This window comes from Macaca mulatta, chromosome 4 (assembly GCF_049350105.2).
Source record: "Macaca mulatta isolate MMU2019108-1 chromosome 4, T2T-MMU8v2.0, whole genome shotgun sequence".
Lineage (NCBI taxonomy): Eukaryota > Metazoa > Chordata > Mammalia > Primates > Cercopithecidae > Macaca > Macaca mulatta.
In genome coordinates, this window is record NC_133409.1 from 149,404,199 (window position 1) to 149,419,140 (window position 14,942).

The 14,942-nt window shown below is 42.6% G+C and overlaps 3 long non-coding RNA genes across 5 annotated transcripts; 2 read left to right on the forward strand and 1 right to left on the reverse strand.

The window, feature by feature from the left end:
* The first annotated feature begins 1,667 nt into the window (after positions 1-1,667).
* LOC144340458 (uncharacterized) lies at positions 1,668-2,731 on the forward strand. Its single transcript, XR_013416568.1, has 2 exons — positions 1,668-2,071; positions 2,354-2,731. It is a non-coding gene; the product is annotated as an uncharacterized LOC144340458 (long non-coding RNA).
* Positions 2,732-2,846: 115 nt separating this feature from the next.
* On the forward strand, positions 2,847-11,244 carry LOC114677629 (uncharacterized). Of its 3 annotated transcripts, none has more exons than XR_013416566.1 (6): positions 2,847-2,898; positions 3,217-3,338; positions 3,825-3,922; positions 4,102-4,234; positions 5,526-5,626; positions 9,834-11,244. It is a non-coding gene; the product is annotated as an uncharacterized LOC114677629 (long non-coding RNA). The 3 variants fall into 3 exon arrangements; XR_013416565.1 differs by lacking the exon at positions 9,834-11,244 and adding an exon at positions 5,710-7,801 and having other exon boundaries at positions 3,032-3,294; XR_013416567.1 differs by lacking the exons at positions 3,217-3,338; positions 3,825-3,922.
* On the reverse strand, positions 2,869-9,091 carry LOC144340459 (uncharacterized). Its single transcript, XR_013416569.1, has 2 exons — positions 8,082-9,091; positions 2,869-5,692 (listed from the first exon to the last, which is right to left on the reverse strand). It is a non-coding gene; the product is annotated as an uncharacterized LOC144340459 (long non-coding RNA).
* Positions 11,245-14,942: the final 3,698 nt, after the last annotated feature.

Genomic DNA, 14,942 nt, shown 5'->3' on the forward strand with positions numbered 1-14,942 from the left:
TCTGACTCCAAATTTACTCCTTAGGTACACTTGGCTTAGATATTCCTTTGACTATCCAATCATACCACTGTATACTACAATTTACACATGCATACACGCTCACCTAAAGAGTTTTTTTTTTTTTTAATCGAGTCTGGGACCTGGTTTCCCTCCATTAAATAACTGATGAAAAATGTAGTAAATCTACGGAGAGAGTTTAGTAAGTGTAAGACTTTGCTCACTGTGTGTGATATTCCAATAGATTCATGTGTTCTACACACAGGGATCTCTTGGATATAAGGGAAGCATTTCTCAGATGTCTGGGTGTGTTTCTGGTCACTATCCAGGTTCCTGGCTCAGCTTCCCAGGTCTCTATGAATAAGCAGAGGGCATCCACATCCAGACCAGGCTCCTGGGGCTCAGACCATAGTGGCTGGGCATCCCTGGTAGACCTCACATTGGGCACTGAGACTCCTGAAAAACTTGTGCTGTTAATTTTGCAGTTCTCGATCTTGACTGCTTCTCAGACTGACCACCAGTTGGTGAGTTTTCATCAGCCTTCTGCCTCGTCTCCTCTGACCCAAGCAGCAGCAGGGACTCACTTGCATGCACTGGTCTTGTAGGCAGTAACTTTTAAGCCACATCCTCTGTCTACCAGGCTAAACTTGCCTGCCTGAGAGGCATACTCCTTCCATCCTCTGTCATACATCTATGAGCTACCAACTCTGGCCCTAGTGTGACACTGCCAGAATGTTGTGTACCTCATCTATTTAGAGTGGGAAACCCATGAGGCAAACTGTAGAGGCCCCGTATCCTCACTCCCTTTCTGCTCAGTTTTTTCACCTATATTATCTCAACTTCACTCTACTAACCAGAGTACCAAGGAAAGGTAGGCTAGCAATTATGTCCATGATGACTATAAAGAAGTGGAGAGGAGACGACTTATGATCTTCTTTGTGTTGGATTCTCTACTGAAGGCATCTGATGGCTTCTGATTTCCCTGGTCTGAAAAGAAAGTCCCTATCCACCTCTCCCTCCTTACTCTACCTCAGGCTGAGGGGCTCAGGCAACCTTTCATGTTGCATATGGCATAGGTATGTCTGCCTCACTCCAGAAGGGACCAGCCAATAGCCACCTACTTCTAAGGTCTAGTGCCCACAGACCTGGTGTTCATAAATTTAAGTTCTGGATTTAGGTCTCCTTTCCTGTAGCCAGGTGATCAGTGACAGGCAAAAATCAAGATCCCAGACTTCCGGAGTAACCTCATCAAGATTGTGGTAACAGCTCACATAGCTAGTGCATAGACAGATGCAGGTTACATGGAGTCTGAATCTTGTACACATTTGGAGGCTCCCTTTGGGACTGCTGGGAAGCATGAAACATGGGATTTCACTCACCGTTGTGCTCACTATGTGTGATATTCCTATAGATTCATGTCTTCTACACACAGGCATTTTTGATCATTCTGAATTCTTGATTCCCATAAAAAATGAATACATAGTCATCATAGCATATGCTGCATTACTGAATATATATTTATGAGAGTCTCCAACACATCTTTACACTTCTGAGGAGTGGAAGAATTTCCCACAGATTAGTTTCTTGTTCCCCACATTTCAAACCTCATTTCTCTTCCACCTCTGGCACCGGGTGTGGTACGGCTCCTTAGTGCTCCATGCCAGAAGAAGTGGCACAGGGGTAAAGTTATTTCTGGTAGGGGGAGGGGTATTTGGAGAAAAAAAAAGGAAGAAGATTGCCGGGGAGTATACAGGGAGGGTTAGGAGAAATTCTGGAGATACGGTCCACTCAATGGAGGCACATATAACCAAGCTGAGAAACGACATAGTACACAACAGAATCGGGAGATGTGAAACCCAGACATCAATCTTCACCTGGGCATAGAGGAAATACTCAGATTTCCAAGCAGGTTCTAGGTTCAGAGGAGAGCGCGCTTGGTTGGAAGCGCTGGTCTTGCAGGATGGGGTGGGGGCGTTAATGCAAACTTCTGGTCCAGCAGAGGTAGAAACAGACCAGATGTACGTAGCAGCTCAGAGGCAGCGGACTTGAGGGATGAAGACGTGAGGCCCAGAGGGTGGTGACTGGCAGAGAAAACAGCTGCCGGACACCAAGGCCACTTCGGGTTAAAGGGAACAAGTTGTACCCAAAAAACACGGTGAAAATAGGAAGAATAAGAATATCACCTGGAGAGTTCTCCTAAGACCCTCCCCAAGAACCTGGATTCTTTAACAATCCCTCCAGAGCAGGGACACTCAGAATACATACATCTCCCACAAAGTAAAGTGTCTGAAGGCCTGGGCAGACCCTTCTTCCTCCCCTTCTCTCTCCTCCGTCGGCCGGCCCGGAGGAGGGTCAGGGATGAGAACTACTCTCACTGCTGTCCCCCACCTCACCCCAACGAGAGAGGAATCTAGAGGTCTGTATCCCTCCTTCACCACCCCGCCCGAGCGCCTTCTGGAAAACACAACCACCGTCCCAAATCTCACCCAGCAACTGCATCCAAGCGCTTTCTCCAAGTGTTCGCGGAGCCGCCGGAACTCTTCCAGGCAGGCGTTCCCGGACTCTGTACAGTAGGCACCCCGCCCTTGGGGTTTTGAGCCGCAGTGTCTGCCTCTGTCCAAGTATCCAGCCTCAGGTGCAGACCTTTCAGGGCCGGCGGCGGGAGGCGCAGACAGGGAGGACCCCCTCAGGCGTACTGCAGCCCCGGCTGCCGCGCCAGAGAGTTTGCATCCTTGGGAACCGCGGACGTGCCTGGGCGCTCCAGCTCCGCGCGCCTCAGACGCTGAGGCTATGATTGGCCTGGCTGAACGTCAATCAGGGCTCGGCTCCGTGGAGGCGGGACGAACGCCGCGGGCCGAGCCTGCTTAACTCCCTGCCGGGTTATTCTCTGCCACTTCTAAGGTAGGCAAACGCCTCCGAGTCCCTTAGGGGGATCCCCGCGGCGGCCTGAGATGCTCCGCGCCAGGTCGTCGCGCCCTTGCGCTGGCTGAAGTAGGAATTGGCTCTGGAGAGTCTGCGTTGTTCCTGGTCCCAGGGCCGTGATCCCGATACTGCGCTTCCCGCTCCTCCAGTCGCAGCCCCCAGGCTCCGTCTTCTCCTGCGTGGCGCTGGAGAAACACCCGAAAGAGAGAGTCCTAGAATGTCTGCTGTGGCCCTGCGACCTGACTGCCACCTTCCAGGACTCTAGCCCTGGCTCCTTCTAACCTTCTCGCCCCTCAGTGCCCCAGGGAGGCTGCTGTGCCAACAATTATTCATCAGCCGGAAGAAAAGGAGGTGCCAGTGTTAGGCGCAGAAGAGGTTTGGACCAGAAAAGCTGGAGAGGGGCAAGAAAGGAAAGAGGGGTTAGAGGGAAGGCGGAAAAAGTGGGGAGGGGTAACAGCTCGAGCTTTTCCTCTAGGGTAGTTTGTCTTCTCTCGGTCCCGCCTCCTCTGCTTCTTGCCTCAGTTCCCCACTCCCACCCGTGCACCTCTGCGGCAGGCGTGTGAAAGAAGTGGGAGGGGGGGGGCTTTTGGTCGGGATATCTGTTCCTCCAGACCCTACAGCCTTGGCTGAGAACTTACTTAAGCCCACTCCAACTGACTTGATAAATAAGAATCTTGACCAGTCCAATGGTAGGTAGAAATGAGGGACATCATCTGTCCCTGAACAGAATAACCCGAAATCGCAGGTCCCATGGATGTGGGAATCCACAGCACTGACTGCGCTCCTAAGGCTCGTAAGTCCACTTCTGAACCTCATCTAAGACCCTGAAAGCCAGACTAGGGATACATTTTTTTATTATTATTACTATTTTTTTATTTGAGACGGGGTCTCCCTCTGTCGCCCAGGCTCGAGTGCAGTCGTGCGATCTCGGCTCACTGCAACCTCCGCCTCCCGGTTTCAAGCGGTTTTCGTGCCTCGGCCTCCCGAGGAGCTGGATCTACAGGTGCGCACCACCACACCTGGATAATTTCTGTATTTTTAGTAGAGACAGGGTTTCACCATGTTTGCATAGCTTGTCTCGAACTGTTGACCTCAAGTTATCCTCCCGCCTCTGCCTCCTAAAGTGCTGGGATTACAGGCCTGAGCCTCCTCGCCCGTCTTATATGTTGGATCTTTTCCCAGACCTCCTCCTCAGATGTGGACCGTACAGATGATGCTCCATCGGTTACTCTGATCCTGGCTTTGGGACTGCCAGATAAAACTGGGAGAAACCCTACATTTACTCTTACTGTAACGTATTGGCTTGAAACTGCAGGTCAGAATCCATTTATGTTGAGATCAAAAGACTTTTTTTTTTTCCAAGTAGAATGAAATAGAATAAAATAGAATTGAAAATACTTGCCTGCATCACAGGTAATGAGAGTAACTATAGTTTCATGAAACTTTTGTTTCAGTTAAATATGTTTTTGCATGTGTTCATGTGTACTGGGAGGAGATATATATTCCATGTATATATGTAGAGAGGTGGAAATGAACAACAAAACTCCATAATTGTTCTTATTTTCTAATAGTTCTTGATTTTGAGTAAAAATAATTAAGAACAAAACGTTGAGCCAGCTAAAGAAAGATCAGAGTCAAGCAGGCTCTCACTGGGGCCTAAATAGAGGTTCATCTTATTTGGCCTTTTTTTTTTTTTTCCCATCTCGTGGGCTCCTTTTAAGGCCCAGCAAGGAATTACCCTCCCCCGACTCTCTCTGCTTGGTTCAGCCATTCAGCCGTCTCTCAGGCTCTTTGATTAATAAAATGTCCAGTAGAGCTATTTTATCCTATGCATGTATGGGAAGACAGCAATGCCAGTGATTCTTTTCTGATTTGATAGAAAATTCACAAATCACGTTATCTTTTGAAGCTTGAGATTTTAAACTCAAACATTATCACCAGAGAACTAAATTATTAAGAAAGATGAGTGGTCAAAAGTATAGATGTTTTACAGGTTAGGGGTCATTTTGTCAGGTCCTGTCCAAAATATCTGAAGTCTAGGGGTTTGAAAAATTGTTAGAAATAACCATTTATGACAACAGTTTTCATTTATTGTTCTCCCCAGCTTCAGGAGAAGGCGAGAACATTTTTTTCCTTCTTGCTGAGAATTTTTTCACCAGGATTTCAAGGCTAAGAACTGAAATTCCAGCATTGACATTGAATTAAAAAGAAGCAAGCCCTTTTAGGAAGTCAAATTTTATTATATGAGATGGAATATAATATTGAGATTACTTATTACTTAGGCATGGTATGGGGGGGCTTTTAACAACAGATCAAAAAAAAGTTGAAAGGATAGGAGTGAAATAAAGCAAACTTTCATTATTCAGAGATGATACAATTGTCTACAGAGAAAAATAATCTAAAACATAAGAATTAAGAGTTTGGCACAGTTGGCTAAATATATAAAATATTGCATTTTCTATAAAAACAAAGAAGTGGAAATGTGATTAACTGGTTAATAAAATATAACAAATTTACAGTACAGTTGACCTTTGAACAACATGGGCTTGAACTGTGCAGGTCCACTTATATACGATTTTCTTCTGCCTCTGCCACCCTTGAGACAGCAAGACCAACTCCCCTCCTCCCCTTCCTCCTCCTCAGCATATTCACCATGAAGACATGAGGATGAAGACCTTTATGATGCTCCACTTCCACTTAATGAATAGTAAGTATATTTTCTCTTCTTTATGATTTTTTAAATAACATTTTCTTTACTTTTCTGAGACAAGGTCTTGCTCTGTTGCCCAGGCTGGAGTGCAGTGGTGTGATCATGGCTCACTGTGACTTCAACCTCCTGGGCTCAAGCAATTCTCCACCTCAGCCTCCCAAGTAGCTGGGACTACAGGTGCATGCCACCCTACCTGGTTAAATTTTTAATTTTTTGTAGAGATGGGGTCTCGCTATGTTGCTGAGGCTGGTCTCAAACTCCTTGTCTCAAGCAGTTCTCCCGCCTCAGCCTCCCAAAGTGCTGGAATTACAACCATGGGCCACCGCACCTGGCCAACATTTTCTTTTCTGTGGCTTACTTTATTGTAAGAGTACAGTATATAACACATACAAATATAAAATATATGTTAAATAACTATGTTATTGGTAAGACTTCTGATCAACAGTAGGCTATTAGTAAAATTTTGGAGGAGTCAAAAATTATGTGCAGATTTTTTACTGCACAGGTGGTCAGCACTGCTAGCCCTCGCATTGTTGAACAGTTCACTGTAATCAGGAATAAATTCTCAAAAAGGAAAGGCATGCAAGATCTTAGTGGGGAAAATTAAAATCATTAAAAGAAGTTGAAGAAGTACTGCACAGATGGAGAGATATATTCATGGTTAGAAAGCATCAATATCATAAAAATGCCAGTTTTCCCCAATGTGATCTATAGTTTCATGCTGTTTCTAGAAAAATTTCAACAAAATGTTTTATAGAATTGGGCACAATGATATTAAAATGAAACGAAGGAACACAAGTTCAAGAAGAGCCAAAATACCATTGAAAATAAAGAGGAAGTTGGGGAATTTTCTGACTACATGAGAAGATATATACACCACTGGATTTAAGACCATGTGCTATTATTGGTGAGAGGGGAAGTAGACGACTGGGCCAATAGAATAGAATGGAAAGAGCATCAGGACCCCTTGTATATGAAGAATGGTCATTAAAGACCAGTGGGTAAAGGACGTATAATTCAGTAAGTTTGAATTTATGACACTGGATTAATGGATATATATACATCGTAATAAATTCCAGATGAACTAAGGACCAACATATTGAAGGCAAAACTGTAAAACTTTTAAATGAAAATGTGAAAGAAATATTTGTATGACTTCAAAGTAGAAAAATATTTATTAAAAAGATACACATTTTAAAAACAAAAATGTATAAGAAAAGATGAATAAATTTGACCACATTAAAATTAGAAACTTTTATCAAAATATACTCTAAAGAAAAAAAAGCCACAAACTAAACTTATATCACACATAATTTACATAGGATCAGTATCCAGAACATCTAAGAATAGCCCCAGAAGAAAATGATCAAAAGATGTGAAAGGGCAGTTCACAAAAAGGGATATATAAATGACCAATAAATATACAAAAGTGAAGCTCACTCACAATAGTTATCAGAGAATTGTGAATTAGAACAGTCCTTGAAATAACATTTTAAAATCACTAAATAGACAAACATTGAAAAGTCTAACATTATCAAAAATCGATGAGGATATAGGGTGAGGGAAACTCATACTCTGATGGTGGACTTCCAACTGAAATAATCTGCTTGGAAAAAAAATTAGCATTTTGTAAAGTTGAAGCTGAGTATATCCTAAAGCACAGCAGCTCTACCCTTAAGTATATATGCACCTTAGGGAAATTATTGAATAAGGCACCAAGAGCAATGTGCAGGAAAAGTCACGAGAGCATTCTTTGTAATTGGAAAAAGCTGGAAACAACTCAGTGTCCATTTGCAGGTAAACTGATGCACAGATTTTGGCATAATAATGTGGAATTCTATGCAACATCAAGATCAGTGGAATACAGATACAGTAATAAACTTGCATAATTCTTAAAATCATGTTGAATGAAGAAAACAAGTAACAGAAAAATACATTGTGATATTAATTATGATGTTAATTTGTTGTCAGAAACAAAGACAATATTTACTATGATGAAAGCAAGATAATGATCAACTCCAAATTTGGAATAATAGTTGCATTTTGCAGAGAGGAAGGGAGATTCTAAGGGAAGACAAACACAGGAAACTTTAATGTTAAGGGTAGATATATATGCATTTGTAATGCCCATTTATATCACTGCATTAAATCTAAATTTTTCTGCTTCTCAGTGAAGATGGTGTGTGTGTGTGTGTATTTGCTGTTCAAAAAGTGCTGGTGGCAATGGCTTATACCTGTAGTCCCAGCACTTTGGGAGGCCAAGGAGGGAGGATCACTTGAGCCCAGGAGTTTGAGATCAGCCTGGGTAACATAGCGAGACCCTATCTCTACAAAAATAAAAAAATTAGCCGGGCGTGGTTGTGCTTGCCTGTAGTCCTACCTACTCAGGAAACAGGTGCAAGGATTGCTTGAGCCTGGAAGATTAGGTTGCAGTAAGCCATAGTCGCACCACTGCACTCCAGCCTGAGCGGCAGAGTGAGACCCTGTCTCAAAACAAAAACAAAAACAAAAAGCACCTAAAATCAGATGACACCGAGTGATTAAAATAAACCAATGGACAATGATAAACTCAGGCAACTGCTAACAAAAATTAATTATGGATAGAAATACCGTCTTACTCCATTTTGTGCTGCTATAACAGAATATCCAACTGGATAATTTACAAAGAACAGATTGATTTATTACAGTCCTAGAGGCTAGGAAGTCCAAGGATGAGAGGACTGCATCTTGCAAAAATCTTCTGGCTGCCTCATACTATGGTGGGAGGCAAAAGGGATAAAAAGAGAGAGTGGAGAGAGGAAAAGAGAAAAAGAGCGTGCCCAAGTGCAACAGGTTGAATTCACAGGCTTTTAGCCTTTTTGTATTGGCACTAATTCATTTATGAGGATGGAGTCATTGTGACCTAAACACCTGTCATCATTAAGCCTCAGCTACCAACACTATTGCTTTGAATATTACATTTCCAACATATGCTTTTTTGGGGACACATTCCAACCATCGCAAATACTAATATTGAACAAAGTAGAATAAATTATGAAGAAATTTTTCAGTGTCAAAGAAGGATACTTTATTATGCTAAAATGTACAGTTCACCAACTGCTCATAAGTTATAAGCCTTTGTATCCTAAACAAGTCTTTGAAATTTAGGGGAAAAAATGTGGTTTGTTAGGAAGGATAAATTGACACATTTAAGAGCTTTTAGCATACTTTTAAACTAAACTGTCATATCAAATTTTAAAATAATATGAATGTAAGATATTTTACTAAAGCAAATAATGATCTTAAGTTGTCAAATATTTATAAAATTATGTACTCAACAAATAGTGAATACATATTTTTCTAAACATAACGCATTAAACCACAAAGTAAATAGAAATTAGAAACTACACAGGCTATATTCTCTCACCAGTATAAAATACATACATAGAAAAACAAAACAAAATGAAAATAAAAGAAAACAAAACCTCACCAAAACAATACTAACAAGAAAGCCTCCACTTGGAAACTTAAAAACATCTCACTAATTTTTGGGTTGAAAAGGAAGTCAAAATTGCAGTTCAAGGGAGTTTGTTTTTGCTAGGAATATGGAGGGAATTCAGAATTCATTTCTCTGTATAGTACAGCAAAGAGAATGAAAAAGAAAACCACACAAGAACTTCATTTTTAGTGAAACTAGGAAACAGAAAGTATGCTTACATCCCAAATTGCATGCCATTTGTGCTTAAAGCAATGGAGAGCAGCAGAACTGGGCACAGGAAGCCAAAATGTTGCTGTGGCAACAGATCAAAGTGTGGAGGAAACTAGTTGTGCAGGATCTCGGAAAGGGCCCGAAAATATTCTCTCTCTAAGAGTAGAAGCCAGCCTAGGTTGGAGCTGTTGGCAGTTGGCCTGAGCTACAGTGAGGCCCAGATGCTGGGGGAGGCAGAAGAAGGCCCACATGTTGGGGGAGCAGACATTGTTTTGGAAGTTCCAAGGTGGCAGATAACAAAGGATCCCTCTGGAATGCAGGGAGCTATAACACTGTGGTAGGATCCTTGCTGAAATAGATTAGATTCTCAAAGTTGGAAGAAACATGGATGCAGCATATTTTAAGATAAAGTTCACTGGTAGTAATAAAGGATTGATCCTTCGGTTGTAAAACCTAGGAGGTTACTATCGCCCATGTCTTCTCTCACCACCTCATCATCCCACCCCCATCCAACAGGAACCTTCCACTAATATCTGGTCCAGGAATGCTCAATTCATTCAGAATAAGTAGGAAAAGAAATGGCACAGTTCCACATAAATATGCCTTAAGAAAATAATGTTTACAGAAAGCAGCAAGATTTCCCTCCAGAAGTAATGAAGCAGCCTCAGCCATGAAAATCATGGAGCCAAAAGGAAGACCTTCAGCAGAAGCAGTTGCGAGCCAAAGAGGTCCAAGGGCACTGAGGAAGGAGCCAAGTGGTTAGGGCCACCACTGGCTGGGATCCAGGATGCCCAAGTGGGAGAATGAGCAAGCCAGAGAGTGCTTGGTCTAGGGATTAAGGAAGGCACACAGGAATAGGTTGGACACCAAATTTGAAAATGAACAGTGAGAAAAATGCTGTAGTGACGAGGATCGAAATGAAGTAACAGAACAATTAAAATTACGTGATCCAGGGACAGAGATTTGAATCCATAAACAGGCCTGTGTTGCCCATTAGTCACAAGGGGAGCGGTGAGCCATTGTTAAAATGCCAAGGATTCCCAATGCAATTTACTTGGAACTTTGCCCAGCGATGAAGGAGTCTGACTTGTCTTTTCTGTAATAGTTAGAATCAAAGAAAAATAAAGCACAGCTGGTGGGAGGGTGCAAAGCAAGCATCATGAACCAGGGTCTAATTCAAGGATCAAACTGCTGTCCAGTTCTGGCAGATTTTGGATTGCAAGGGGAATAAAACTGAGAGGCCATATTGGCACCTAGGCACAGTGAGGTGAGTCTGGCCACCCATTTTAACAAACCCCTGCAAAATGATACAGGTGCTTACTAGAAACCGCCTCTGGCCTCTGGAAAAAAAGAAACAGCATCTCCTGGGTGAGAATATCTGGGTCTCACACCTATTGACCAGGTCAGAGATAGGGTTCAGTTGGGGATGGGATATAATAAAAGGCATGGGTAAAGAAACTGGGCAGAGGCATAGTGCCTGCATGTTGGAGGTTAAGGAGGGAATTCAGTTCAGAATTCATTTTCCTATATATATTACAGCAAAGGTTAAGTTTGGAGGTTAAGTAAGGATGCTGCAGCTCACTCGTGGCTGCTTTTCCTTCAGAGTACTCATCCCTCAGCTCACCCAGGGGGACTCAAAGAGAGGAATGTGTGTGTGTATGTCTATCTACCTATCCAACCACCTTCTAATCTACCTAAATCAATCACTGTGTGTATCTTTTCCAACCACAATGGACCCCTATCATTCAATTTCATATAGTGGTACATCTCAGGCCAGTTTACAGAAAAGCTGTAAAGGGCTGTAAAACGCTGTATGAGAACATAATCTGAAAAGCGTTGCTCAAAAGAGCATACTATGTATTATTTGGCATTTACGAAGAAATTAGATTTCACACTGAACTAGTTAATAAAGATTTATAACTACAAATGGGCTGCAGCATGTGATTCTGAACTTGACTATTTCCTTCTGCCCTTCAGTTTCAGACTGTGATAGGGATTGTGATTCTCTACCACCCCCTAGTGGAAATTCATTCATTTCTTTTTAAGTCCTGTTTCTTCTTAAAAATTACATATAAAATTACCTAGAGAATGTCTGGATTCACTCTTGTTATAAAAGGTTCAAACCGGCCGGGCGCGGTGGCTCACACCTGTAATCCCAGCACTTTGGGAGGCCAAGGCGGGCGGATCACGAGGTCAGGAGACAGAGACCTTCCTGGCTAACACAGTGAAACCCTGTCTCTACTAAAAATAAAAAAAAATTAGCCAGGCATGGTGGTGAGCGCCTGTAGTCCCAGCTACTCGGGAAGCTGAGGCAGGAGAATGGCGTGAACCCGGGAGGCGGAGCTTGCAGTGAGCCTAGATCGCGCCACTGCACTCCAGCTTGGGCTACAGAGAGAGACTCCGTCTCAAAAAAAAAAAAAAAAAGGTTCAAACCATACAGAAGGGTATGGAGTAAAAAGGTCTACTTTGTTTCTCCCTCCTCCCCATTCCATTCTAGGTCCCAAAGGTAACTGTGTTATGCTAGGATATTTCCTGTGCTTTTACACGTTCTAAGTGTATGGCAGGAAAAATCCTCAGACATCAACTGAAGATTTCTACAACTGCGTCTTTCTACAATAAAGGCAGATAACACATTTCCCCTCATGCAGTGGGAGACAGATCACAGGAAAACAGCAATGACCAAAAGATTAAGATTTTTCATTTAAAAATTTACATTTGAAAACCATGGTAAGGCAGGTGTGATGGTCACATGCCTTTAACCATTTAGGAGGCTAAGGCAGGAAGACTGCTTGAGCCCAGGAGTTCAAGACCAGCCTGGACAACATGATGAGACTCAGTCTCTTAAAAAAAAAAAAAAATTAGCTGGGCATGGTGGCACTCACTTGTGGTTTCAGCTACTCAGGAGGCTGGGGCAGGAGGATGACTTGGGCACGGGAGGTTGGGGATACAGCGAGTCGTGTTCGGGTCACTGTACTCCAGCCTGGGTGACAGAATGAGACCCCGTCTCAAAAAAATAAATAAAATAGAAAAGCCAGTAGAGGCAAAATGAAAGAAAGGTCTTTGGAGATGAAAAATCTTAGATTACAAGATATCTGAAGTCAGCACTTGTTCCATAAATAATAGATTTGGAAAGAACTCTGGATAATCTTAGAGCCAATTTTCTTGCTGTGGAAGTGATAAGAATCCACAGGCTGAAGAGAGGAATGAGTGTCAGGAACTGGTTTGGGGGTCTTGCACTCTGTAATCTAGTTAAACTGTGTGACAGAGGGTCAGTGCCTCCTCCAACTCAGATATTTTGGGCATACAAGGGTGGGATCAAAGAGTGTGCTGTTTCTGGTCTACGGAATATTACAATTTTGAACAAAATACAAATGTTTCTGACAGTTTCTAAACTCTGTTTGCTAAGTACTCAATAGAATGGACTGTCATCCAGGCTGGGTAAGGAGAGATCTTGACAAGGAAAGGAAGGAATCAGGGTTTCATGAGAGACAGGGTTCTGGGGATCCAAGCATCACGATGAGGTCATGGCTAAGTTTTCTCTTGGTTAATGCAAAGAAAAGTTGACCTTTACTGCTGTGAAGCAAATTAGAAGCTAGCCTGGGGTGCCTTAGTTTGGTTTCTTCCAGAAGCAGTCCCTGATACAAGGACATGAGTGAAAGTAATTTATTTTGGAGGTGCATGAAACTTCAGTATCAGTTGAGTGAAAGATAGATTGGGAAGGGAAAGCAGCCAACGAAGGATGAATGACTGGAACTTAATCCCCTGGGGAAATTCTGGGAAAGCACATGCTTCAGAGTTAACCCAGCCACGTAAGGAGGGAGTTGGGCAATTGTACATCAATTCCCATTGGCTGAAGGCTGCTGCCTGACATGTGAACTCTTCAGCCCTTCTAGTCTGCTGTGAGTCGGGCAGAGTGGCCCTTCTTGGCTTTGAGGAAGCCTTCAGGAATGATGCAAATGTCCAGCCAGTGTGCACTACAGTGGTAAGGCCCAAGGAACATGGCAGGTATTAATAGCATCAGCCACACCAGGTCTGTTTCTAGTTGGAGAACCCTTAGATGGGCTGGAGCCTGTGATGTCTTACATCTATAATATCTGTGATCAGAATGGAAGAATTTTCTATTTTCTTTTTTTTCCAATTTTGCCCAAGTCTTCATAAAGTCTTGTTAAAAGTTTGACAAGTCTTATTTTTACGTTCCTTTAATCAAGAATGACAGGCCTATGTCCAAATATAGGAGGATGTATTAGTTTGCTAGGGCTACCATAAGAAATACCACAGACTGAATGTCTTAAACAACATAAACTTGTTGCCTCATGGCTCTGGGGGCTAGAAATGTGAGATCAAGGTGTCAGCAGGGTTGGTTTCTTCTGAGGTCTCTATCCTTGGCTGGCAGATGGCTGTCTTTTCCCTGCATCTTCATATGGACTGTCCCCTGTGTATGTATGTCCTCATCTCTTCTTTATATGGATACTAGCTATATTAGGACCTACTTTCATAACCTCATTTTAACTTAATTATCTTTTTAAAGACTCTAACTCCAAAAAAAATTCACATTCTGAGGTACTGGGTTTATTCAACATTATGAATTCATAGGGGGACACGGTTCAGCCCAAAAAGAGGAAAATGGGGCAAAGGGAAAATTCTTCTCCATCTTCTTTCCTGTTCTCTCTCAAAGGCCAAGGGGAGTGAGAGCAACATTGGATCATGGGATCTTGGTTGCCCTGCAACTCAAGAGCTACCTGGCTTCAACATTAGCAGTGAGCAACAGCAGAGCTGAGAACAATGGTATAGAACTGAGTCACACTGAGTCAGGCCACATTTCCCAGGGTAATTTGCAAACCAGAATTCCAGATACAATTTTTATTCACTCAAACTTTCCACTCATGAACTTGTTAAATATATTTTGAAAAACTATGCACATCCTCATACATGTTTTTTAAATTTAACTTTTTTATTTTGAGATAATTAGAGAGTGACATGCAGTTGTAAGAAATAATACAGACAGAACCTTTTACCCTTTAATCCAGTTTCCCCAATGGTAACATCTTATAACACTTCAGTACAGTATTGCAATCAGGATACTGACATTTGTATCAATGTCGATTATTACAGTCAAGACAGTATTTTTGTCACTCCAAGTATCCCTTATCTTGCCCTTTTATGGTCAGTTCACCTCATTCCCACCCCCATCACTTCCTTAACCACTGGCAACCATGATTTTTTTTCTCTATTTCTGTACTTTTGTGATTTCAAGCTTGTTAATACAAAATGTTATACAAAGGGATTGTGCTTTTTTTTGCTTTTCAATAAAGTTTATTTTATTTATTTATTTATTTATTTTTTGAGACAGAGTCTCACTCTGTCACCCAGGCTGGAGTCCACTGGCATGATCTCAGCTCATTGCAACCTCCGCCTCCTAGGTTCAAGTGATTTTCATGCCTCAGCCTTCCAAGTAGCTGGGATTACAAGCATGTGCCATCTTGCTCAGCTAATTTTTGTATTTTTAGTAGAGACGGGCTTCACCATGTTGGCCAGGCTGGTCTTGAACTCCTGACCTCAAGTGATCCGCCTGCCTCGGCCTCCCAAAGTGCTGGGATTACAGGCGTGAGCCACCATGCCCAGCCT